General features: G+C 50.0%; 1 protein-coding gene across 1 annotated transcript in view; it reads right to left on the bottom strand.

Annotated features, from left to right (window-relative positions):
* The window catches only part of CALD1 (caldesmon 1), a 118,757-nt gene that overhangs the window by 40,299 nt on the left and 53,523 nt on the right, over window positions 1–24,935 (bottom strand).

Below are 24,935 nucleotides of genomic sequence, written 5' to 3'. Positions count from 1 at the left end.
CACTGGGGTAGATACAAGTTAATCAGGTTGGACACAGTCCCTGCCCCACGTTGGGCTCACACTCTTAATCCCCATTTTCTACAGATGAGGTAACTGAGGCACAGAGAAGTTAAGTGACTTGCCCAAGCAGACGAGTAGTGGAGCTGGGATTAGAACCCATGACCTTCTGACTCCCAGGCCCTTGCTCTATCCACTACACCGTGAACCGCTTAATCCCCATTATTAGCTCTCCTGTCAAGGTGCCTGCCTCTAAATAAGTCCTAGGTGAGAGAGGAAACATGTCTGCTGATTCTGTCGTATTGTGCTCTCCCAAGCGCTCAGTACAGTGCTCTGCACAGAGTAAGCGCTCAAAAAATATGATCGACTGGCAGCTAGCTGGAAACCCGTTGAAAAGGCATGTTCATTCATCAACCATTCAGAAGCAGAAAGGATTCACTCGAGTTCATTTCGGTGTTTACGCACACTCACACCCCAAACAGTCTGACAATCTGCTTCATTATGTGAACACAAGCTGATTCCCACTAGTTCTGGAAATCGCTCAGCCCAGATTGCACAGAAGTCTTGTGCACATGGAGGAGAAACATCTCGCTACTGAAATATTGTCAAATTCGCCTTCAGCGCATAATCTATACGCAGTACTTAAAAGGGGCTTGTTGGAACTCGCCCAGGATAGAAAGTATAATTCTCCCAATATGTCAAAGTTTATTACGGGTTGTAGTTTCACTTAATGTACCAGCATTCTGATGTGAATGCTGGCTTCTATTTAAGCCTTTTCAATTCGGATGCCTTATCTGAAAGGTGCCTAAAGTGAAAAACTTAACAAAACACAAGGCTCTTAACTGAACGGAAGGAAACCGACTGATCCTTTACAGGCTTAATCTGTAAGCACGCCTAATCGAAAGGAAGAACTGTCCGCTTCTTAGACTGTGAGCGCCGGGTAGGGCAAGGACTGCGTTGGATCAGATGATCTGGTATCTCTCCTAGTGCTCACATACTAAGACCTCAACAAATACCATAATCATCAAATACAGTACTCATCCTTAGGGTTTGGGACCCCGGAACAGGTTATTGAGGGGAGTCACTGACTCCTCTTTCCTGATGATCCTTGAGGACAACCTAGACAATCCGATTTCTGTGACCATTTTGGTACAGTTCTTTCTGGAAGATTCTACAGTTTCACAAGTGCATCGCCCATTTTTCCAGCCGATTTAAATTCCCTGAGAAATGCACTCAGGCAGCTCAGGGTTTGGGTCGGGGGGGGGGTCCCCATGAGAAATGCCACGGCCTCCCCAGAATGCCTGGACCCGATCCTCGATCGCTGGAATGGTATTTTCTGAGCGCTCATTGTGTTCAGAGCACCGCACTAAGACCTTGGAGAGGACAGGGTAATATCGTTGGTAGACCCGATCAATATCCACAAGGAGCTGAGAGATCAGAGAGGGAGACAACTTAAAAATTAATCACAGAATAAGGTCACGAAAATATTCTGAGACTCTGGGTACCACCTCCAGCTTCACTTTCAGATTGAAAAGGAGGGAGTCCCAAAGACTTCTGACCGGCAGGCAAATTCAGTGGCTTTTCCCTTCTTCATGCCTACTGGAGAACAGGGACTGTCCATCCTGCAAAGGAGACAGACACCGTCCACCACCCTATACACATAAAAGGGACTAGCCATCATCTGACAATTACTCTTCCCGCCATTCAGAGCTTTATCAAAGGCACATCTCCTCCAGGAGACCTCTTTTCTTTTGCTTCAGCTCCCTTCTGTGCCACCCTGACTTGCTCCCTTTATTCATCCTCCCTCCCAGCCCCAAAGCACTCACGCACATATCTGTAATTTGTTTATATTAATGTCCGTCTCCCCTTCTAGACTGTAAGCACGTTCTGGCGGGGGATGTGTCTATTGTTTTATTGTACTCTCTCAAGAACCTAGTACGGTGATCTGCACACAATAAGAGCTCAATAAATACGACTGACTGACCATCCTGCAAACATCACAGGAACCATCCACCATCCACCATCCTGAACACATTACAGGGACAGTCCATCCTGTAAACATCCATCCATGTGTCCTTTTGCGCTTGAAGAACTTTTTTTTTATGGTAATTGTTAAGCTCTTTCTACGTACCAGGCCCTGAACTACACGTTGGGGTAGATGCACGCTAATCAGGTTGGACACAGTCCATGTCTCACATGGGGCTCACGGTCTTCATCCCCATTTTACAGATGAGGGAACTGAGCCATAGGGAAGTGAAGTGACTGGCCCAAGGTCACAAAGCAGACGAGTCTTTCTGACTCCCAGGCCTCTGCTCTATCCAGTAGACCTAGCTGCTTCTAGATGAATAAATATCTAAACGATTAAATATCTCCCCGGACATTTGTACTAAACAGTCCCGGAAATCATGAGTTTCAGACTATAAAGACAACTGGCGGGGGAAAGCACGGAATGGCCTTGGCACACCTCCTCAAAGTCGTTTGTCCACCTGAGCTGCTCAAATTCAACCACTTCTTCCCTGCAAAAACTGAAACCGCCAGTTCTAATAACCAAAGGTTGAAGCCGGTGAACGGAAACTCTCATTTATTTTGAAACGCCCGGCGGTGCAGATCTAGTCGTGGAAACAATTTTGTGCGGGGAGACAGCATAAAGGCTTAACCGAACACATTCACCTCTTGCATGCTTCTCATAATCTTTCTCGCCACATTTACCCCATTTTTGACCGATGGGGAGTAGGGCAAGAGAGGGTAGTCTGTGGAAAAAGTTACTTTTCCCTAATAACTGATCCGTTACTCTGTTTCAGCTAAGTTTCCCATCACCCTCCCATCATCTGCTCTACAGGATGTTTGCGTGAAGTCATGAAGCTGACATCCTGCAGTCATGTAGGCTTCCATAGCAACAGACGAAGATATTGCAAACACGGAGTCAAGAAGTTGCTGCAGCCCGAAGGGGATATTCCAGGTTGCCATAGGGAAGCTCTGGTATAAGAAACCCGTCTTTGGAATTAAGTTTTTGACCAGGGGCACCCCAGTGGACAGGGGAATTCCAATTAGCTATAACTTCTTTGGAATCCATCTTGTTTTCTAACTGCCAGATTGAAATAACTCATTCAGTAGTTCTTCCTACACTGGCCAGGTGAAGTACATCAGTGGTTTGCGGTGTAAAAAATCAGATTTCCCCCTTAGCAAATTCTCCATGAGTGTGGGGACTCAGGGTTCCCACCCAGAAAATCCCATTGATACCCACTGGGGCTTCCAGTCAGAGGTTGGATCATGGCAAACAATTCTGGGCTCTATCTGGAGTGTGAGTGTGTGTGCAAGCTTGTATGGTTTGTATCTGACCAACCAGCCCCTGGTGCGGAGAATAAGGCTTCCATTTTTTTCCCCACAGTATAAGTGAAGCTCTTACTATATGCCAGGCACTGTGCTAAGCACTGGGTTAGATGCAAGTTGGATGCAATCCCTGTCCCACTTGGGGCTCACAGTCGTAAACCCCATTTTACAGGTGAGGAAACCAAGGCACAGAAGAGTAAAGTGACCTGTCCAAGGGCACACAGCAGACAAACGAAAAAGCCGGAATTAGAACCCGGGTCCTTTGACTCCCAGGCTCATGCTCTTTCCTCTAGGCCTTGCTGAGGTACATGCTGGACTTTGGAAGAATCACAAAACCGAAACCGGGTTTCTTGTCTTCATTAATGATTCCCCAGCCAGGTTTTTTTCTGTTTGCTTTTTTGTGTTTTTTTTCCCCCAAGAGGAGTGGGGAACTAAAGTCCGTTACAATATTCCAAATTCTAGCCTGGGCATTTACAGTTGGCCTGTTCTGAAAAGCCCTCTCTGGTTTCAAATGGACGGGGGATGATCACTCACATTTCCTTTCCAAACTATTGCAATCCGCGCTGGCCATTTTCAGATAGATTCCAGGCTTCCCCCTAAACGTGTCTGCTGTTCTGGAGAGACTGTGTTTAATGCTTTTGGAAGAAATACCTTCTTTGAACGTGAATACCCCAGCAGTAATAAACTCTATAAACTTTCAATCTCACATGGGGCTTTGGGTTTCACTAGGCAGAAAAGCAAAAAAACAAAAAAAAATCAAACAAGAGCTAGTTCACTCCAAACATTTTGTGGCATTGGAGGGAAAGGGACACTTGGGGCAGCGACTAATTTTCTTCTGGAAAATCCTGGAGAGGGAATGGCGATGATGCTGCCCATCAAATTCAATTTCGTTTGAAGTTGCACTTCCAGATGAGTGCCAAGTCCCAAATTTTCTACAGACGGGCGGGTTAGGGTACAATGATACAGTTTTTAGGACATTCTTGGGATGATCACAATCAGCCCCCTACTGGCTAGGGAATCTGCTCTTTCCTGGCGTTGGTTTCAGCACTTCGGCAAGAGAACGTGTCTACCGACTCGGTAGTATTGTACTCTCCCAACCTCTTAATACAGTGCTCGGCAGGCGATCGTATTTATTGAGCGCTTACTCTACTAAGCACTTCGGAGAGTACAACACAGCAATAAAGCAGACACATTCCATGCCCGCAACAAGCTCACAGTCTAGCGGGAACACAGTAAGCGCTCAGTAAATGCCACTGATTGATTTGCAAGGGGCAAGAACTGACTCAGGCCATTTGGAAGCCATTTAGTGATGAGTGCCACGGTGTTTTCTTTGACTTCAAAAGGCAGCTACATTTAGAATGTAAGGTCCTTTGTGGCTAGGGATCGGGTCTATCGGCTGTATTGTCCTCTGTATAGTCCTCTGTATAGTCCAGTGCTCTGCACCAAGTGAGCTCTCAATAAATACCATCGATTGATTTAATGTGAGTTTTTACCCAGAGAAGGAGACTTTCAGTTAACGTGTCCTCTGGACTAAAAGCTTGCTGTGGGCAGGGGATGTATCTGTTTATCGTTATATAAGATAAACAGTAAGTGCTCAGGAAATACAACTGACTGACTCCGTCACCGAGGCAAGCTGAAAATGGTTGGTAGGGGAAGAAAACTGATACTCCCGCCTGAGCAGTTTGGGCTGAGGGGCTCAACTGGAAAAAAAAACCCAGGGAAGATTTTTCGGCCAACGACAGGCAACGGCAGATCCCCTCCATCCCTTAACCCGCACCCTCAAAAATTCTCAAAGTTTCTACCACGCTGAGTGTAAATGCTCCCGCCCAGAGGTACAGATCCTCCTCCCGGCCCCCAGGGCCCCCAAGGAATCCTCACATCCCTTCTGAGACCGAGCTGAACGGGTCCCACCATCCACTTCCTGAAATTGTCCTTGACAGAGAAGGCCCAGGCGAGCGTTTTTTCAGTGGCATTTATTGAGCATTTACTCTGTGCCAGGCGCTGTTCTAAGCACTGGGATCGATACAACGTAATCAGATCGGACACAGTCCATTTCCCACATGGGGCTCACCGACTTAATCCCCATTTGAATCCCACAGCATTTATGTACGTATCTGTAATTCATTAATTTCTATTAATGTCTGTCTCCCCCTCTAGACTGTAAGCTCGCTGTGGGCAGGGAACGTGTCTGTTTATTGCTATACTGTACTCTCCCAAGTGCAGTGCTCCGTACACGGTAAGCGCTCAATATATACGATTGAATGAATGAATATTTTACCGTTGAGGGAAGTGAGGCACAGAAAAGTGACTTGCCCAAGGTCACACAGCAGATACGTTGACTCTCAGGCCCGCTACCTCCAGGCTGGCGGCTGGGCTTCACCAAGGACAGGGTTGCGGGGCCGGAGACCTAGCACTAAGCCCCGGCCTACCGACGCTTACACGCCGTCTGCCAGGGAGGGAGAGACGACTCCCCGATCTAACTTCCGCGTGCGTGCCCCAAGACAGCCCACGGCCCGCGACACTTTGCCCACCCTCCCCCGCAAAGTAAACACGGGTCTTGAGAATAAACAGGCCACTTCCTACGCACAGTCGGAGGGTTTAGCGCTAGGCAAACGTTTCACCTACTCAGCTGGAACTTTGAACTTGAGATTTTATCAAAGGCACAGATTTTCAGGCTTAGTCCCTATCAGCAGGGCAGTGTCTGGGCATGTCTGCCCAGACTCCAGCCTTGATTTCACGCCATCGGAGCCTCTGACCTCTTTTCGCGCCCCTCTCCCGCCCCCATCACCACACTGTGCTTCACAGAAGGGGCCGGTTTGCTGAAGTGAATGGAAGCTGTGTTCCCCCGCTTGCCTCAGACCCTCTCCGCTTCGGCATTTCCTTGAGAAGGCCACTGTCCAACTGGGCATGATCGCCCACGTCGGAAGGGCGGGGGAGGGGCACCGATAGCTATAGGGATCCGTGCCGCCCTCCCTGCTCCCCGAATTTCAAATATACCTCCCCTCTGCCCCAGTGCCACCCCCCTCTGTTCCACAGAGGTGAGAGAAACAGCCTATTTTTTCTGCTTTTGGACCCAGCACCCTTCCCTCTGATCTCGGCATCGAGCGAGACGAGCATCCACATAGTCTACAAAATCCCTCGGATGATCCAAAGGGGAGACAAAGGCGGCTGTGATTCACTAGTAGAGTGTGGGTCTGGGAGTCAGAAAATCATGGGTTCTAATCCCGGCTCTGCCACTTGTCTGCTGTGTGACCTTGGGCGAGTCATTTCGCTTCTCTATGCCTCAGATACCTCAGCTGAGAAAATGGGGATGAAAACTGCGAGCCCCACCTGGGACGGGGATTGTGTGCAACCCAATTTGTTTGTATCCAGCCCAGGGTTTAATACAGTGCCTGACACATAGCGAGCACTTAACGAATACCACAATTATTACTAAGTCATTTTTTGAGACACGTCTTAACTCATTCCGGTGACCAGGGTTCACTGATCAAGAGTCATTTCTTCTTTTCAAATGGTATTCGTCAAGTGCTTTCTTTGCGCCCGGCACCGTATTAAGTAGATACAAGATCATCAGGTTGGACACGGGACATGTCTCATGTGGGTCTCACAGCCTCGATCCCTATTTTACAGATAAGGTAGCTGAGGCACCGAGAAGTGAAGTGACTTGTCCGAGGTCGCACAGCAGACAAATGGCTGAGCCGGGATTAGAACCCAGGTCCTTCCGACGCCCAGGCCCACGCCCTATCCACTAGGCCACGCTGCTTCCTTGCTCAGGGATGAAAGCCTTATTGTTTCCTGCTTCCAAAGTGACCTACCAGAGTTGTGAAAGAGTTAAAAGGGGGAGCCACGTAGTTTCCCTCCTTTAGGGAGACTGAGTCCGGTACCGTGAGAGGCATCTGTTTCCCTTCTCGTCCACATTTGTTGGGCGTCTCTGGGCGTCAGTGTCAGATTGGGTTCACTTGTGCCTATTGTTCAAGATCATAAAATGCCCCCACCCCCAAGTGTATGGAATCACACTTGGATTTGCTCTCCTAACCAAGGAAAGCAGGCTCCCGAAACACAGCAAGTGGCCCGGCCCCACTCAACTGGCCACCATCCTGCGGGAAGAGCAGAACCCCCTGGCCAAACCCAAACAGGAAGTCTTGCTGGAGGGCTGGACCAGAGAGACCGGAGCAGAGCAATCTCTAGACTGTAAGCTTGTTGTGGGCAGGGAATATGACTGTTTAATGCTACGCTGTACTCTCCCAAGCGCTTAGTACAGAGCTCTGCACACAATAAGCACCGAATAAATACGATTGACTAACAGATTATAAACTACCGGAGACCAGCCGGACACAGGGGCGAAAGTGGAATGTCCAGCTTGTTCAACAGACGCTGGGTGGAAGTGATTCAACCCTCACCTACACCATTCATTCATTCAATCGTATTTACTGAGCACTTACTGGGTGCAGAGGACTGTACTAAGCACTTAGAAAGTACAATTCAGCAATAAAGAGAGACGATCCCTGCCCGCACCAGGTAAGACTAGAAGGGAGGAGACAGACACCAAAACAAGTAAACCGGCATCGATATAAATAGAACTATAGATATATGCACATCAAAACAAGTAAACAGGCATTAATATTCTCCCTCCCTTCTCCATCACCTGGGCATGTGGGTCTGTACCCCTTAAATCCTTTGCTGTTCACCCCACCCTCAGGCTCACATCATTTATGTCCACCTCCTTATTCTCTGCCATTTCAACCTATATAAAATTTATTTAACTTAAGCCTCTCCTACTAGACTGTAAGCTCCTTGACAGCAGAGATGATTTCTACCAATGTTATTATATAGTACTCTCCCAAGCGCTTAGTACAGGGCTCTGTACATTGGAAAAGCTTAATACCTCTGAATGATTGCACTTCCCCGGACCTTTGGTGCAGTACTGCAGGCACATCGCTGGATCCCATTCTGCACCCCTGGCTCTTCCTCAGATGAAATACATCTGAGGACAAAAGGGTTGTTTTCCTCACGGTTTGAGGGAATCGGGTTTCAGTAACCATTGATTCGATGGGAATTAATGGGTTAGGAGGTGGAGGGTTCCATCCTAAGCTCACTGTGGGCAGGGAACGTGTCTACCGACTCTGTCGTAATGTTCTCTTCCAAGTGCTTAGGACAGTGCTCTGCACACAGTCAGTGTTCAAGAAATACCACTGACTGATTTGACGGTATCACCAGGATCGATACTATCTGAAACAAGATCCATTATTATTATCATATCTGTCACAAACCCTTCACCCCCTTTCCACTAGTTATTTTACTGTATCAAATCCTGTAAAATGGCAGAAACAGAAAAGAACACGCTGTATTGTCCAGTACTTGAAGTCGAGAGAGAGGCGAAGACCTTTGATGGACCTTTCCCACCGGAGACCACCAATTCTTCCTCCACCTCATGTACTTGCACCAACCTGTGGGTCAAGGCAGACCCAGAACACTCTGGTGTTGTGGGAGGGAAGCTGGCTAATGCTCCCATCATGTTATAGCCAAACGCTATAAACGACAGCGCATGTTCTAACAGACCTGAGCTGCCTGACTGTCCCAAAGCAAACCCTAACCTTTTGAATCCGGGAGTGGGCGAAGCCCTTCTAATCCCAAACAAGCCCCTCACATACCCCAGACATCTGTGAGTTCAGGGGGATCTGGGGGATTTTGAACAAGCTCTCTAAACCCTGAGGGAAATCTGCACATCTATCCCAAAGGCAGTTCCACCTCTAAGCACGCATTTCCTCTTTCCTAGCACTCAGGTGATCCAAGTCAGCTAGTTGGCTCTTCTCTCTACCTTGGAACCACTGAGCTACTTGGAGAGAAGCCCTTGTGACATGTTTTCCTAGCTCAGCTGGAGAGAGGAATGACCAGCAATTCCACACAAAACCTTCTTTTTATGTGATCACCGACACAGAAGTTTCGAGGTACGCGCAAGGGTCTCCCCAAAGGTGGAGACGGCCATTTATTCGAGATCAGCTGGGGCATTATTATGTGGCGATTTCCCCCGTTCTCTCTGCAGCCCTGGGGCCTGACCGAGTTTTTCCAGAGCCAAACGGACGGTGGTACTAGAGCCCAGCTTGCTGTAGGGTAGGGTCCGGCCCAAATGCAGACATGGACCAAAACCCCCTGGGCCTTCGTCAGCCCTGGCCAGGAGGGGAAAGAGAGTGGGTTTCCTGCCGAGCCCCTGCCCCCCCAAATCAAAGCCTAACGTGTTTGGGGAGGACTTGTTTTCTGCAAGAACTCCATTCAGCAGCTCTCCCGGTTTTCCCACCCTCAGAACCGGCCTCTCTATATCAGCGGCTTTATAAATCAGAGTTCCGAGAGGAGACCCGGCCACCGCGAACCCCGCAAATCACTTAGAACGGCAGGGAGCAGAGGGCCCCGAGAAAGGGATATGCGGCTGCTTTCACCGTTGCAAAATGGAAGGCTGTTCCTTTCATTTTCCTCCTTCTGTCTGAGCTCCCTTTATCCAAATGCCCCCTCGGTCTACATGACCTCAGAAGGGACTAGCTCCACCTTCCACCCCCAAGCTCAGCACTGGGGCTTGGCTCTTGGTTCAGGACTGAATCCCGCTGGCTGGGTGGAGGAGAGGGAGGGCACCCAGCAGGGCTGTTGCTCTGGGCTGTTCTCTAGACAAAGAACTTCAGTCTTCTAAGCCATCAATCTGTCACCTTTCGCCCTCTCTAAATACACTCGTGAAGCACTCACAAGGGGAGATTTGTGAGAGCTAATTTAGAAAAGATCTCACGTCACCCAGCCAGAGTTAGGGATATTTCACTCTCTGCCTTCCTCTCCTCTTGAGTCGCACTCGCATTTGATGGCCACCCTGGGTTGGAGAACTTTTTTTTTCACCGGGTCGGGGCTGAAAATGTCTAGGCTTTCACGCTTTGGGGGCATTTCAAACACAAAGGGAAGATCCGGCAATGATCGGCTTCTGAATCCAAGCCTTGCTGTAATTCTGGGGGCAGCATTAACGATAATTGGGGTATCTTGTTAGGTTTGGCGCTCAGCACATGCACCCTACTAAGCAATGGGGTCACAGTCTAAGGGGGAGAGAGAACGGGTCTCAAAGCCCCATTTTACAGATAAGAAGACTGAGGCAGAGGGAAGTTAAGTGACTTGTCCCATGTCACATAGGAGGTGAATGACAGAGACAGAATTAAAACCCAGGTCCAGGAGGCGGGAGCGGGTGTAGGAAGGGAGAAAATGAAGTGGAGAGGGATCAAGACTCTTCAGAAACGTGGCCCCAGCCATAGGAGCTGGGGGACTCAGAACGGCTCAGCCGGTGGGTGAGTGGGGGGAGGTCGAGGGAGGCGGGAACTCCTCCCGTTCCTCTTTTTTTACTTAGCGTTTCCTACGTGAAGTGCTTCTTTTGCTGAGGGGCTGCTGACATTTATAGAGCACCTCCTTTATGCTTCTGCACCTGCCCGCTTACTCACTCTTGGTCCATGCACACCCAAAGTTAAAACCAAGATAGAAAAAGAAGCACAGAGCAGCCTCCAGCCATACCCAGAATAGACTGATTGAAGATAATCTCTGGATGAAGATCACAGCCAAACGACTGCTCAAAACAACGCTCAGGATCTTTGGTTCATGGCTGGCCTAGAAATCAGATCTCTTTCTTTATGGTAACTAGTTCCCTATCTTATCCCAGGGGAATTTCAAGGGGCAAGATGGGGGTGGGGAGAGCAGAGATGATGGGTTACAACTGCAACTGAACTTCAATGACTCTGTGAGGGAACACAAGCGAGGTTTGCCAAAGTCAGAAACAGGCAGGGCGTTTTTTTCCCTATTAAAAATCCACAGGTGAATTGGCAATTTCAGACTAAGTGGAAGCCTCCTGCCCTCTCTGATGTCCGTTGATCTCAGCAATCACAAATTTAAGATGGGCCTTTCCTCCTAAGATGTAGACATAAATCTTGCAGGGTAAAATCTTTCGTAAAAAGTGAAGAAATAATAATAATAATGTTGGTATTTGTTAAGCGCTTACTATGTGCCGAGTACTCGGCCACTTGTCAGCTGTGTGACTTTGGGCAAGTCACTTCACTTCTCGGCGCCTCAGTTACCTCATCTGGAAAATGGGGATTAAGACTGTGAGCCCCACGTGGGACAACCTGATTCCCCCGTGTCCACCCCAGCGCTTAGAACAGTGCTCGGCACATAGTAAGCGCTTAACAAATACCAACATTATTATTATTACTGTTCTAAGCGCTGGGGGAGATACAGGGTGATCAGGTTGTCCCACGTGAGGCTCACAGTTAATCCCCATTTTACAGATGAGGCAACTGAGGCACAGAGAAGTTAAGTGATTTGCCCACAGCTATTGTACTCTCCCAAGTGCTTAGTAACAGTGCTCGGCTCACAGTAAGTGCTCAATACAATTGATTGGTTGATCGTTTAGGGAAATTCTGGTGGTTCCTACCAAGATCACAGACTCAAGAGGATTTAAGGAAGTCATCCAGGTGAACGCCCTGCCTTCAGACAAAACCGTGCTCAAACTGTTCCCGGGGTCATTGTGGTGTTTGTTAAGTGCTTACTGTGTGCCAAGCACTGGGGGAGATACAAGATAATCAGGCCCCAGCCTCACGTGGGGCTCACAGACTGAGGTACGGAATCCCCATTTTCAGACGAGATAACCGGAAGCCCAGAGAAGTGAAGTGACTCGCTTTAGGTCACACAGCAGGCAACTGGTGGAGCCGGGATTAGAACCTAGTTCCTCTGACTCCCAGTCCCATGTTCTTCCCCTTAGGCCTAGTTTCTTCCCCAAGAGCGTTTCCCTCCGTTCCGCAGCTTTCTTCAGTTACCTGTTCCCTTTAGCATCAGTCATTCAGTTGCACATGCTGACAGCCTATTGTCAGCGGTTAGTTATTCCTGGGGTCTGATCCAAGCCCATCTCCGACACCTCAGACAGTCCTTCCTGTCCAACCTGGGCACTTCTTAACTCTAGTGCTTTCCTCTATTTGTAATTTGAGTGTCTGAATTCCCTCCAACTAGATAACAGTGATAACAACAATAATAATAATCATTTTTTTCAAGTGTTAATGATGTGCCCAGCACTATACAAGCACTCAGATAGATGCAAGACAATGAGGATGGGCATAATCCTGGCGCTACGCGGGGCTCACAGTATAAGAAGGGGGAAAGCAGGTATTTAATCCCTATTTTACAAGGAAACTGAGGCACAGGAGAAATGAAGTGTCTTGCCTAAGGTCCCATGGCTGGGAAGTGGGGTTATCAGATCCCTCTGACTCCCAGGACTGTGCATTTTTCATTAGGCCATGCCTTTTCCCTCTCTCCTGAAGAGCAGAGATCAAATCTACTCACTGGATTGTACTCTTCCAAGTGCTCAGTACAGTGCTTTGCACAGGGGAAGTGCTCAATAAACACCGCTGATTGACTGATTGATTCCTTTCCAATATCTGGAATCTGAGGTGTGGAGAAGAAACCAGAAAAGAGACAAGGCTAGGCAGCCAAATCTTATTTTCTCTTTTAGGTGGAAAATTTCTTGGAAAAGTATGGAGGGGAAATTTTTTTTGGTTTTTTTAAGCCAGCCTGGTTTAGCCGTGGCTCGCACAGATGTTGGACTTCCTGCCCTTGCCAATTTTCCAGCCGGCTATTTTTTTTTTTAATTAACCAAGGAGAATTCTCCTCCTTCACATACTAGGCTGTCTGTCATCCCAGTCTGGGGGTAAAGCAGAGCTTAGAAAATCGCCATCGTAAAGGTGGGACAAGCCCCCGGGCCAGCACGAAGGCTTCAGGGAGGAGAACTTGTGGAGGAAGAAGCAACGTGGCTCAGTGGAAAGAGCCCGGGCTCGGGAGTCAGAGGTCATGGGTTCTAATCCCGACTCCGCCGCCAGTCAGCTGTGTGACCTTGGACAAGTCACTTCACTTCTCCGTGCCTCAGTTACCTCATCTGTAAAATGGGGATGAAGACTGTGAGCCCTATGTGGGATGACCCGATGACCTTGTATCTACCCCAGCGCTTAGAACGGTGCTTGGCACATAGTAAGCCCTTAACAAATATCAAATATAATTCTATCTCTGGTGACTTGGGCATTCACACTCTCCCCACAATCCACTTCACCTCCGCATCTCCGCTGGGCGGGAGTGCAGGGAGGGAAAGGGTGGACAGGGCTTGGAGACCAAAAGGAAAAGATTCTGAATGACCGAATCCCATCTGAGGGCCCGTCCGATTCAGACGCGCAGGAGAGTAACAGAGAATCTTGATAATTGTGGTTCTGTTTTGGTTTTTTTTTTTTTTTGGTACTTGTTAAGTGCTTAATACGTGCCAGGCACGGTACTAAAAACTGGGACAGATACGAGCTAATCAGGGTGGACACAATTCCTGTCCCACATGGGGCTCAGTCTTAATCCCCATTTTGTAGATGAGGTAACTGAGGCCCAGAGAGGTGAAGTGCCTGCTCAAGGCTACACAGCAGACAAACTGGGAGCCGTGATTCGAGCCCAAGTCCTCTGTCCCCCAGGCCTGTGCTCTATCCACTAGGCCAGGCTGCTTGCTACGCATCAACCCCTGTACTGAGCGCCAGGATGGATACAAGACAATCGGCATGGACACGGTCCCCACCCCACCCGGGGTTTGCAGTTTTAGTAAGGTGGGAAGACGAGGGCTGAATCTCCATTTTCCAGGTGAGGAAACTGAGGCCCAGTGAAGTGACTTGCACTTTGCAGGCAAATGGCGGGGTTACAGCCCAGATCTTCTCACTTCCAGGTCTGTGCTCTTTCTCTTAGGCCACACAGTTGAGACAACCACCGTTTCCCGCTCCTGGTTTGATGCGACAGTTTTTCACAAAAGACTTCTTCTAGTTAGTTGCTTAGAACACTGGGTCTTCACCAGTATCCAGAGGGAGAGAAATAGATCGGGGTAAAGTGCACTCTACCCTCCTGTGTGAAGAAAAACACCCAAAAGAAACCAACAAACAACCCCTTCCTTTGTTCACCGTGTCTGATCTGTGTCACCAGGAGCTTTTTTACGGCCTGGCAGAGCAGAGGGAAAAGACAATCTTCTCTACAGCCCGGGCTGTGTGGGATTTGAACTGTATAAGAGACAAACTATGTCAGCAGCAGCCAGCCAGCCAAACCAAAGGAGCACCTGCCAAACCACACCTTATCCTCCTCCATCAGCAAAAAAATGAACCCACCGCCTGACTCCTCTTACCTCACAATAGGCCCTGCTTCATTCCCTTATTAGGGCACTGGCAGTGGAGCAGAATCCTGGCTGGCTTCCTCCAGGCCCAGCGTGGCTTTGGCCGCATGTGCTGCTCATCAGCGAAAGAAAGTGGCTAATACGAACCCGAGGGAGGGGACCGGAAAAGTCAAAGCCGCCCCGGATCGGGGACGAGCCACTCTGCCTAAACCCCAATTATGGTTTTGTTCAAAAAAAGTAATTACAACCCTAATCCGGAAAAAAAAAGAGAGGGAGAACATTTTCAGGAAGGGTGGAAGGGTGGTGGAGTTTTTTAGAAAAATGCTATTGGAAATGTTACTTGGGGTAGGTTTAACTTGGGAATTGAGAGGGAAAGAGAAGGAACGTGGCTTAGTGGTAGAGCACGGGCCTGGGAGTCGGAAGGATTCGGGTTCTAATTCCAGCTCCGCCACTTGTCTGATGTGTGATCTTGGGCAAGACATTTCGCTTCTCTGCGCCTCAATCACCTCATCTGTAAAATGAGTATTAAGACTGTGCGCCACACCTGGGACGGGGCAGAGTCCAACCTGATAAACTCATATTCCCCCCCAGAACTCAGTACAGCATCCGGAACATAGTGTTTAACAAATACCATTTAAAAAAAAAAAGAGAACGGATCCGCGAGTCAAGAGACTTGGGTTCTAATTCCGGCTCAGCTGTTTGACCTCGGGCAAATCATTTCACTTCTCTGTGCCCCAGTTTCTTCACCTTCCTGAGTTACCTGTTCTCCCACTCCCTTAGACTGTGAGTCAATCCTTTGTGGGACAGAGCCTGTGTTCAATCTGCTTGTACTGTAACTACCCCAGCGCCTAGCACACAGTAAGCACTTCATCACATCCTCATTTCTTAATAATGACGACGATAATAATGATTATAATAACAATAATCATAAAGCCGAATGCAACAGGGTGAATGGCTACTGCACCACAGTCCCATCCCGTGGGCCGGGAGGCTGGAGATCCAGGCAAGGGTGCGAGAAATCTCCGGAGGCCTGACCCAACTCTGGATCGTTCATGGTTTAATGGCACCCCACAAGCCGGTGGGTCCGCTCTGAGCTTTGGATCTGGCTTAGGATGGTCACCGATGGCCCTAGAGAATCCGGTCCCCTCCCTCCCCAGCCCCCCAGGGACAACAGACGTGCGGACAGTACAGCGTCACGTGTTGGAACGTCATAACGCCCGGCGAAATGAATGCTTGCAGAAGTCTGCAGAACGCCTAGCACGTCGCTGGCTTGGGGGGCGGGGGAGGCGGACCCCTGGCTTCCCACTCACCCCAGAGCCTATTCCTTCCCCTCCCAGTTTCCCGAGAACATGGGCACCACTTCCAAGCTGGGGAACTCGCCACTGAAGCGGAGAGAGGTTGAGTGCTTAAAATAAAAATACCGGATACAAAAATATAAGCTGCTACTTTGCCCCAGACAGGGGACAGACCAGCTGAGAACGGAACCGATTGTCTCAGCTCTTGGTATTTTCTGAAATTCTCTGGATCAAACTCTCTATACCTGTCCAGGTGGAAGTTAACTCCCGCCCCCCCCCCTGACCACCCACCTCAGGCCTCCTGTTTTGGTTTGTCTCCCTTCCACACAACCCGGGGCTGGACCGTGACTAACTTTTGGGGCTGGACAGGTGGGAGACCCAGCAGCAATTATAATAAAACTAATTATAATACTTGATAAGCATTTACAATGTGTCCTGTACTAAGTGCTGGGATGGTCTCTCCCATAGCGCTCACAGTCTCAATCTCCATTTTACAGATAAGTAACGGAGGCACAGAGGAAGTGAAGTGACTTACCCAAGGTCACACAGCAGACAAGCGGCGAAGTCTACATTAGAACCCAAGACCTTCTGCCTCTCAGCCCCATGCTCTATCCATTAAACCACGCTGTTTCTCTAAGATACGTGGTCGTTGTGGGCGGGGAACGTGTCCACCGACTCTGTTATGATATACTTTCCCGGGCTTAGTATGTTGCTCTGCACACAGTAAACGCTCAATAAATATGATTTATTTATTTGCCAGAGGTCGCACAGCAGGCAAACGGCTGAGCCGGAATTAGAACCCAAGTGTGCGGAGAACTGTTCTACGTTCTCAGGAGAGAGTCTAAACGAGGGACTACTCCAGGGTCTCAAAGTTTGACCCGAAATGTATCCCCCGACGCTAACGACCCGCTCCCCCCTCAAGGTTCCTGGCCATATATATCCACCCCCCGTCCGCCGTAACCCCCATCACACACATACACAAAATGCTGTGCTCCCGCAATCCTTCCTCAGCCCCTACAAGTGCTACAGTGTCTGGACTCCCTCCCTCCTGTGCTTCTAAGTATTTAAGCTCCGGTCAAAATCAGAGAGAAGATTTCTTCCCCGCTCACTAAATGGTCTCAGGAAGAAGACCCCAAAGAGGGAATGCCCTCTCTAGCCTTCCTCACCTGCACAGGGGAGCGGATTCTGGAGAAAGAGCTGGCTCTTTTTAACCAGAGGCTCCCATTCACACGATGACCCGTCCGGAATATAAGGAAGCCGCGCCGTGCGGGGGGGACCGTGCGAAAGTCCGGCATTCGGGGCTAAGGCCACTGGCCTCTCACTGGGTTGCCCACAGGCTCTGAACAAATTGCTGCTCCTTGATATTTTTGCATATCTTCTTTTTTTTTTTTTTAAAAAAAAGATTCTCTCTTCTGGGGAGCTCACGCAGAGCACTGTGCTCGTTCAAGGAATCTCCACAGATTGCGCCCAGCGAGCGATCCATTTGCTCAGTTTGTGGGATGCGAATTGCAGTTGGAAAAAAAGATATAGAAACGGCTCAAACTGTGAATGTGAAATAACTGTGGTATTTCTAAAGTGCTCACTATGTGCCAGGCACTGTACTATGTGCTGGGTGGGAATACAAGCAAATCGGGAGGGAAACGGTCCCTGTCCCGCTTCGGGCTCCCGATCCCCATTTGACAGATGAGGTAACTGAAGCCCAGAGAAGTGAAGTGACTTGCAGGAGACAAGTGGCGTAGCTGGGATTAGAACCCATCACCATCTGACTTAGTTAGGGTCTTTATGGAGTGCTTAGTAGAGGCCTAGCCCGGTGGTAAAGCCTGGGACAGAGGCATGAGAATCAGATCAGACCATTCCTGTTCCACACGGGATTCACCTGTGTGGGATAGAAACCCATCCCTTTCTAAAAGGTAGAGAGAGAGCAGGTATAATAATAATAATTATTATTATATCTTCTCCCCATTTTATTGGTGAGGAAAGCGAGGCCCAGAGAAGTCTAGCGATTTGCCCAAGGTCACCCAGCAGGTCAGTGGTAGATGTGGAATAAGAACCTCAGTTTTCTGATTTTTTTCATGATATTTGGTAAGCATTTACTATGTGCCAAGCTCTGGGGGCTGAGGCAGATACAAGATAATCGGGTTGGACCGCAGTCCCCGTCCCATATGGGGCTCACGGTAGAAGTAGGGATTTAATCCCCATTTTACAGATGAGGAAATTGAGGCCCAGAGAAGTGAAGTGACTTGCCCCAGGTGACACAGCAGACTAGTGGCAGAGCCGGGATTAGAACCTAGGTCCTTCTGACTCCCAGGCCCAGGCTCTATCCACTAGGCCACGCTGCTTCTCACATGGCTTCCAGTTTCTTCCTCTTCCTACTAGGTCTCGCTTGGTTCATTACCGAAAAACTGCCCCCTTCCAATCCTCCTTTTCCAGATGGGGGCTTTTAAAGAGTTCGGTGATTCCAGGCTATCTCGGCAATTTGAGCAGTAGCAAGTTAATAATAATGTTGGTATTTGTTTAGCGCTTACTATGTTCAGAGCACTGTTCTAAGCGCTGGGGTAGATACAGGGTAATCAGGTTGTCCCACGTGAGGCTCACAGTCTTCATGCCCATTTTCCAGATGAGGTCACTGAGGCACAGAGAAGTTTAGTGACTTGCCCACCGTCACACGGCTGATAAGTGGCAGATCTGGGATTCGAACCCGTGACCTCTGACTCCCAAGCCCAGGCTCTTTCCACTGAACCACGCTGCTTCTCTAAAGTTGGGGGTACCGTGGTGGCTGTAACAGAGGGGACCTGGGTCAGCTCAATCCTGGGAATTCTGGGATCCGGACAATCCTCCACCCCTATCTCTGCTACTTTTTCAGCTGCCTCCTTCCAGTATATTCTGGCTTTTCCCACCACAGAAGCTGTTTTGCCTAACGGGTAGAGCACGGGTCTGAGAGTCAGAGGACCCGGGTCCTAATCCCAACTCCACCCCTCGTCTGCTCTGGGATCTCGTTACAAGTCACTTCACTTCTCTGCGCCTCAGTTCCCTCATCTGTAAAAGGGAGACTGTGAGCCCCAAGTGGGATATGGACTGCGTCCAGACTGATTTTTATCTTGTATCTACTCCAGAACTTCGTGTGGTGCCTGGCGCATGGTAAAGGCTTAATAAATGCCATTAAATAAATAAAAATAAGGAGAGGCAGTTCCACCATCTGACCCACAGCGTAGGTGCTTTTGACGGGTTCTAATTCGATTTTCCAAGTGGCCATTAGAATTCCATTCCTCACTGTTTCACCCAGGGAATGACCGCCGGAGACACGAAGCGCCCTCGTCAGCTCTCCCCTAAAAGCGGCCCGGCATTTTGCAAATGCTCCTGGATCGCAGCGCTGTATTCCTCCCCTCCCTCCCTGGCACCTGATCCGTCCAGAAAGCTCTTCCAAAATGTGCTCCAACTCAAAGATCACCCAACACACTGGCAGCCTCTGGCATTTCACTCCAAGGATACAAAGACATCAGTCAGCACTCGGGCAAGGCGGGGTGTAGGTTAGGGAGCACTGGGTGTGAACCCCCTCGAACCCCAGGGTTCTGGTCTCGGTTTGGCCCCAGATGGGGTGTGGGATGGAGGGAACAGGGGTGGCTTTGTCCCGTGGGGAGCTTGAAGCCAGAATGCCCGTGGGGCCCCAGCCTCGAGGGAGGTGGGCGGGACGGGGGGGCGGGGGGGGTGATCAATCGGAGCCGGGGGTGAGGTGAGGAGCGTCTCCCGCCTCCCGGCGGCACCTGCTGACCTCGGGGAGCAGGGTGCCACGACGGGGGAGGGAATGTGCTGTCCCATCTTTGCACTTGGAAGGCTGTAACCCCAACGGGGAACTCCAGCCGGGCGAGAGTTCAAGAGGCCGTCCCTCTGGTGACCCGGCCTGGCCCCATCAAAGACTTGTGGGCTGTCCTAGGCTTCCCTTGTCTCTGCTTCCTCATCTCTAAACTGGGTCGAACCCACCCCTCCCACCCAGCTTCCAGGGAAGTTGTAATTGAAAAGGGCATCGAGTTGTCCTCAAGACTGCATACTCGCTGTGGGCAGGGAATGTGTCTACCAACTCCATTTTCTTTTTTAAGGAATTTGTTTAGTGCTTACCACGTGCCAGGCGCTGGGGTAGATACAAGCTAATCGTGTTGGACACCGTCCTTGCTTCACATGGGACTCACGGTCTGAATCTCCATTTTACAGATGAGGGAACTGAGGCACCGAAAACTGCAGTGACTTGCACAGGGTCTCACTGCAGACAAGTGGCAGAGCCGGGATTAGAACCCAGGTCCTTCTGACTCCCGGGCCGGGGCTCTATCTGTGCGACTGTGGGCCAGTCACTTCACTTCTCGGTGCCTCAGTTCCCTCATCTGTAAAATGGGGATTGACCGTGAGCCTCACGTGGGACAACCTGATTACCCTGTGTCTACCCCAGCGCTTAGAACAGTGCTCTGCGCATAGTAAGCGCTTAACAAATACCAACATTATTATTATCCACTAGGCTTCTCTATCTTGGGCTGTTTTAGGAGAAAGCTTGGAACGAAGGTGATTGGGCCTCTATAGGCCCTTACACTTCCTACATCACCGCTTCCTCATCTGTAAATTGGGTTAAACCCACCCTTCCTATCCAGCTTCCAGGGATTTTGTGCTAGAAAGGGACACTGAGTTCTCCTCTAGGCTGAATACTTGTTGTCAGCAGGGGACACGTGTAACTCTCTTTTCTGTCTAAATGGTATTTGTTAAGCGCTTACTATGTGCCAAGCACTGTACTAAGTGTTGGGGTAGATACAAGCTAATCGCGTTAGACACGGCCCATGTCCCTCAGTCTTAATCCCCATTTTACAGATAAGGGAACTGAGGCCTAGAGGAGTGAAGTAACTTGCCCCAAACCACACGGCAGACAAGTGGCAGAGCCGTAACTAGAACCCAGGTCCTACCGAGTCCCAGGCCTGGGCTCTATTCACTAGGCCACAGCGCTTCTCAACCGTGGGCTGTCCTAGGAGAAAACCCGGAGCCGAGGTGATTGGGGCCCTCTGAGCCCTGTGCTCCACTTCCTCACCTGAAAACTATTCATGGGTTCATGGGTTCAAATCCCGGCTCTGCCATTTGTTAGCTGTGTGACTGTGGGCAGGTCACTTAACTTCTCTGTGCCTCAGTGACCTCATCTGTAAAATGGGGATTAAGACTGTGAGCCTCATGTGGGACAATCTGATTACCCTGTATCTCCCCCAGCGCTTAGAACAGTGTTCTGCACACAGTAAGCGCTTAACAAATACCAACATTATTAAAACTGGGTTGAACCTGCCCCTCCTACCCAGCTTCCAGGGAAGCCACGCTCCAAAGGGGCATTGAGTTCTAGGGAGGAAAAGGTCACCTGGAAACCATCTGTCACTGAAATTTTCTCCTTGATCAGGGCAATCGTTTATACTGACTTAGTAAATGATTTCTTTAATTCTGTCGGTGCGTAAACTCATTATGGGCAGGGGACACGTCTGCTAATTCCGTTGCGTCGCACTCTCCCAAGGGCTTAGTATGGTGCCCGGCGCATAGTAAGCACTTAATAGATATCATCGATTGACGATGATTGATTGCTTGATAATTATTTGATAAGTGTTGACATTCGGGTCTCAGAGTTGATAATAAGCCTAGTATTTGTTGAACACTATGCGCCAAGCACTGTACTAAGCGCTGGCATAGATACAGCATACGTCGATTGGTCACAGTTCCTTTCCCACATGAAGCTCGCGGCCTAAGGGAAAGGGAGAAATGGCATTTCTTTCTTATTTTACAGATGAGGAAACTGAGGTCCAGGGCAGTTAAGTGACTTGCCCAGAGGAGAAATTCTCCTCAGTGGGCAGAGGAGAAATTAGAAGCCAGATCCTCTGACTTCCGGGCTTGGGCTTTTTCCCTGAGGCTCCCCTCAGGTTAGAGAGAGGGCAGCAATCTGGCCCCGAGCACTGTATTTCCCACGTGACATTCCACAGTCCGAGGTCAATTCTTGAACGTCACAAATGAGCTCTGAGATCCTGACACAGGCCTGCGCTTGGTTTGAGTGGCTGGCAGGGGGACCGAATCCCTGCAAGATTTTGTTCGAAACTAAAGGGCCACCTACTAGCTCTTGCTTGCCCACAAAAACAACAAGCGTATCATGGCCGAAGACCTTTTCAAAGCTGTCTTGGGTTCTGCAGAAGATAGGAGAGATGACGGTGTTGAATTCCCACCTGTGGATTCTTTCCCGGGGCTTAGTTCAGCTCTCTCCGCCCGGAAGCGCTCGAGAGACACTACTATATTACTACTGGATCACCCCAGCCGGCCGGCTGGTGATGAACAGAACGTCTTTGAGCCAGTTGGGTTCTCCTCCTAGCCCCGCTTCCAAGACGGAAGACGCTCCAAGTTCCTTTTTGGGAATCCTCCCCTAGAGGACTGAGATTGCTGGTTTCCCACTCCCGTTCTGGATGGTTCACCACCCTGTCAATGGACCTGATTTTCTGGATCTCTCAGGGTTCGCACCTGATCTCCAAGACACTGGCTAGCTTTCCTAGGGGCTCGGGGGGCAAACTCGATCAATCACTGCCCTACCAACGATGACCTTAAAAAGGAAGTCACATGAAGAGCTGCAAGTGCAACGTCAGCTTACCGTGCCCACCTCGAATCTCCTTCAACTGGTCACCATTAATCGAACACAACCTTGGGTCCCGTGATTCCTAACACCGTCCCAAGGCCCCGATCCGACAGGCCCGATTATTCCTTCCCCTGGCTTGGGCGGCTTGTGCAACCGAGGATTTTGTTATTTAGCTCGGAGTGTTGGGCAATAGCTTTGGACAAAACTTTCTGTGCCTTGCAACTTTCTCATTCTACGAGTGGTGGGGGAGACAGCTTTTAATCAGCTGACCAGCGACGGCCTCAAGAAAGAGCGCGCTTTGCGAAGGGGCGCTCAGAACCAGAGAGACGGGGAATCTCCCTACTTGTGACAGATCGAACGGACCCCAAAGGGAAGGCAAAGCAGACCAGAGGGAGTTGGACGTGTCCGCCGTCTCGACTCTGTTTCCCTCGGGTCTAGCTTTTTCTCTCACTTGGGGCTTCTGCCTCTCCCCTCACCTTGCCTTCCCTCTCCATCGTCCCCCTCCCAGGCTCCGCTCCCGACCCCAGCTCTGACCCCTTCGGGATGGGACGCCCGGAGCCCAAGAGTGGCCGGGGATCAGGGCGAGGGAAGGACTCACTGGGAGAGGCCGGACAGGCTGCGTCTTCCGTGCGATCGGCCGATCATGTCTGCGGATGAGGCTCAGAGGCAGCGGCTGCCAGATTCGGCGGTTGACGGGAGAGTGATTAGGGCGTGGTGGGGGCTGGGGAAAATGTCATTTTCCTTTCAGCGAGGCACGTGGGTTGCTGGGTGCTCCTGGGTTCACCCTCCTTATGAGCGGGCCTGCCGGTCGGTCCCTATGACGGAAGGCTGAGCTGGCCCAGCCCATCCCATCCCTCCCCACCCTGTCCCTCTGCTTCTGATCATCAGAGAGCTGATTGTTTTTTACTGTAATCTCCCTAATAGAAGCTCATTGTCGTTTGCCTTTGGAAGGCTCCATATTGATCCGAGATTCCCAGGATGCCATCGGCGTGCGCTAAGTACCAGGGTCCCCGCTGGCGTCGTAAGGAGCATTTCATTCACTTAATGACAAGGGACCGCTTTCGGGGGCCCGGATTTCTCGGGGGCACCCCCTTTCAGGAAGGGGACCTGGGTTCTAATCCCAGCTCTGCCACTGGCCCGTTGTGTGACCTCAGGTAGGTCGCAACTTAATGATAACGTCGGTATTTGTTAAGCGTTTACTATGTGCGGAGCACTGTTCTAAGTGCTGGGTAGATACAGGGTAATCAGGTTGTCCCACGCGAGGCTCACAGTTAATCCCCACTTTACAGATGAGGTAACTGAGGCACGGAGAAGTTAAGTGACTCACCCCCGGTCACCCAGCTGATAAGGGGTAGAGCCGGCATTCGAACCCATGACCCCTGACTCCCAAGCCCGGGCTCTTTTCCATTAAGCCACGCTGCTTCTAGACTATAAGCTCGTTGTGGGCAGGAAATGTGTCTGCTTATTCTTGTACTCTCCCAAGTGTTTAGCAGGGTGCTCAGCACACAGTAAGTGCTCAATAAATATGCCTGAACAAACGAACTTCCCAGAGTCTCGGTTTCCTCCTCGGAAAAATGGGGATGAAATGCCGGTTCTCCCTCCCTCTTAGACTGTGGGCCACCGCTGTGGGCCGGGGACTGTGTCCAACCTGATTATCTCATAGCTGCCCCAGTGTTTAACACCCAGTAAGCACATAATAAAATAATGCAGTGACTATTATTATTATTATTTGGGGGATCTGAGTTTGAAAGCCCCCTCACGTAGGTTCCCAGCTCAGCGGGGCACGTTGCCGCGACAAGAAATCCTGAACTTCCCACACCACTTGGGTAAATTCTGGAAGGCCCAACCCGGATGAGACAGACACAAAGTTCAGCTGGGCCCGGCTCTCGAGGACTTGCTCTGAACTCTGTTCTCAATTAGATGTGGTGGAGGCGGCCTCCAAAGTCAACACGTTCCTACTATGAAAAGAGAGACCCCTTTCCCCTTTGACCTAAGGAAAGATGCGCGGAATGGAATTTCAACACCAGACACCCCGTGGGTGGAGATGCCCCTGTTGACCGGAGCGGGACGTGCTTGGGTTCCCGTCCCACGCTCCCCCGAGAGACGTGTGTCCCTCCCCGTGGGGTAACGAGTTGAAACGGCCCGCTAAGGAGCTGGGATTAATCGATTCATTCATTCATTCATTCAACTGTACTTACTGAGTGCTTACTGTGTGCAGAGCACCGTACTGAGTGCTTGGAAGAAGCAGCGTGGCTCAGTGGAAAGAGCCCGGGCTTGGGAGTCAGAGTTCATGGGTTCGAATACCGGCTCTGCCACTTGGCAGCTGTGTGACTGTGGGCAAGTCACTTAACTTCTCTGGGCCTCAGTTCCCTCATCTGTAAAATGGGGATTAACTGTGAGCCTCACGTGGGACAACCTGATGACCCTGTATCTATCCCAGCGCTTAGAACAGTGCTCTGCACATAGTAAGCGCTTAACAAATACCATTATTATTATTATT

The sequence above is a fragment of the Ornithorhynchus anatinus genome, chromosome 10 (genome assembly GCF_004115215.2).
Source record: "Ornithorhynchus anatinus isolate Pmale09 chromosome 10, mOrnAna1.pri.v4, whole genome shotgun sequence".
Lineage (NCBI taxonomy): Eukaryota > Metazoa > Chordata > Mammalia > Monotremata > Ornithorhynchidae > Ornithorhynchus > Ornithorhynchus anatinus.
Note: the sequence above shows the minus strand (reverse complement) of the source record. Positions and strands in the feature narration are given on the sequence as shown.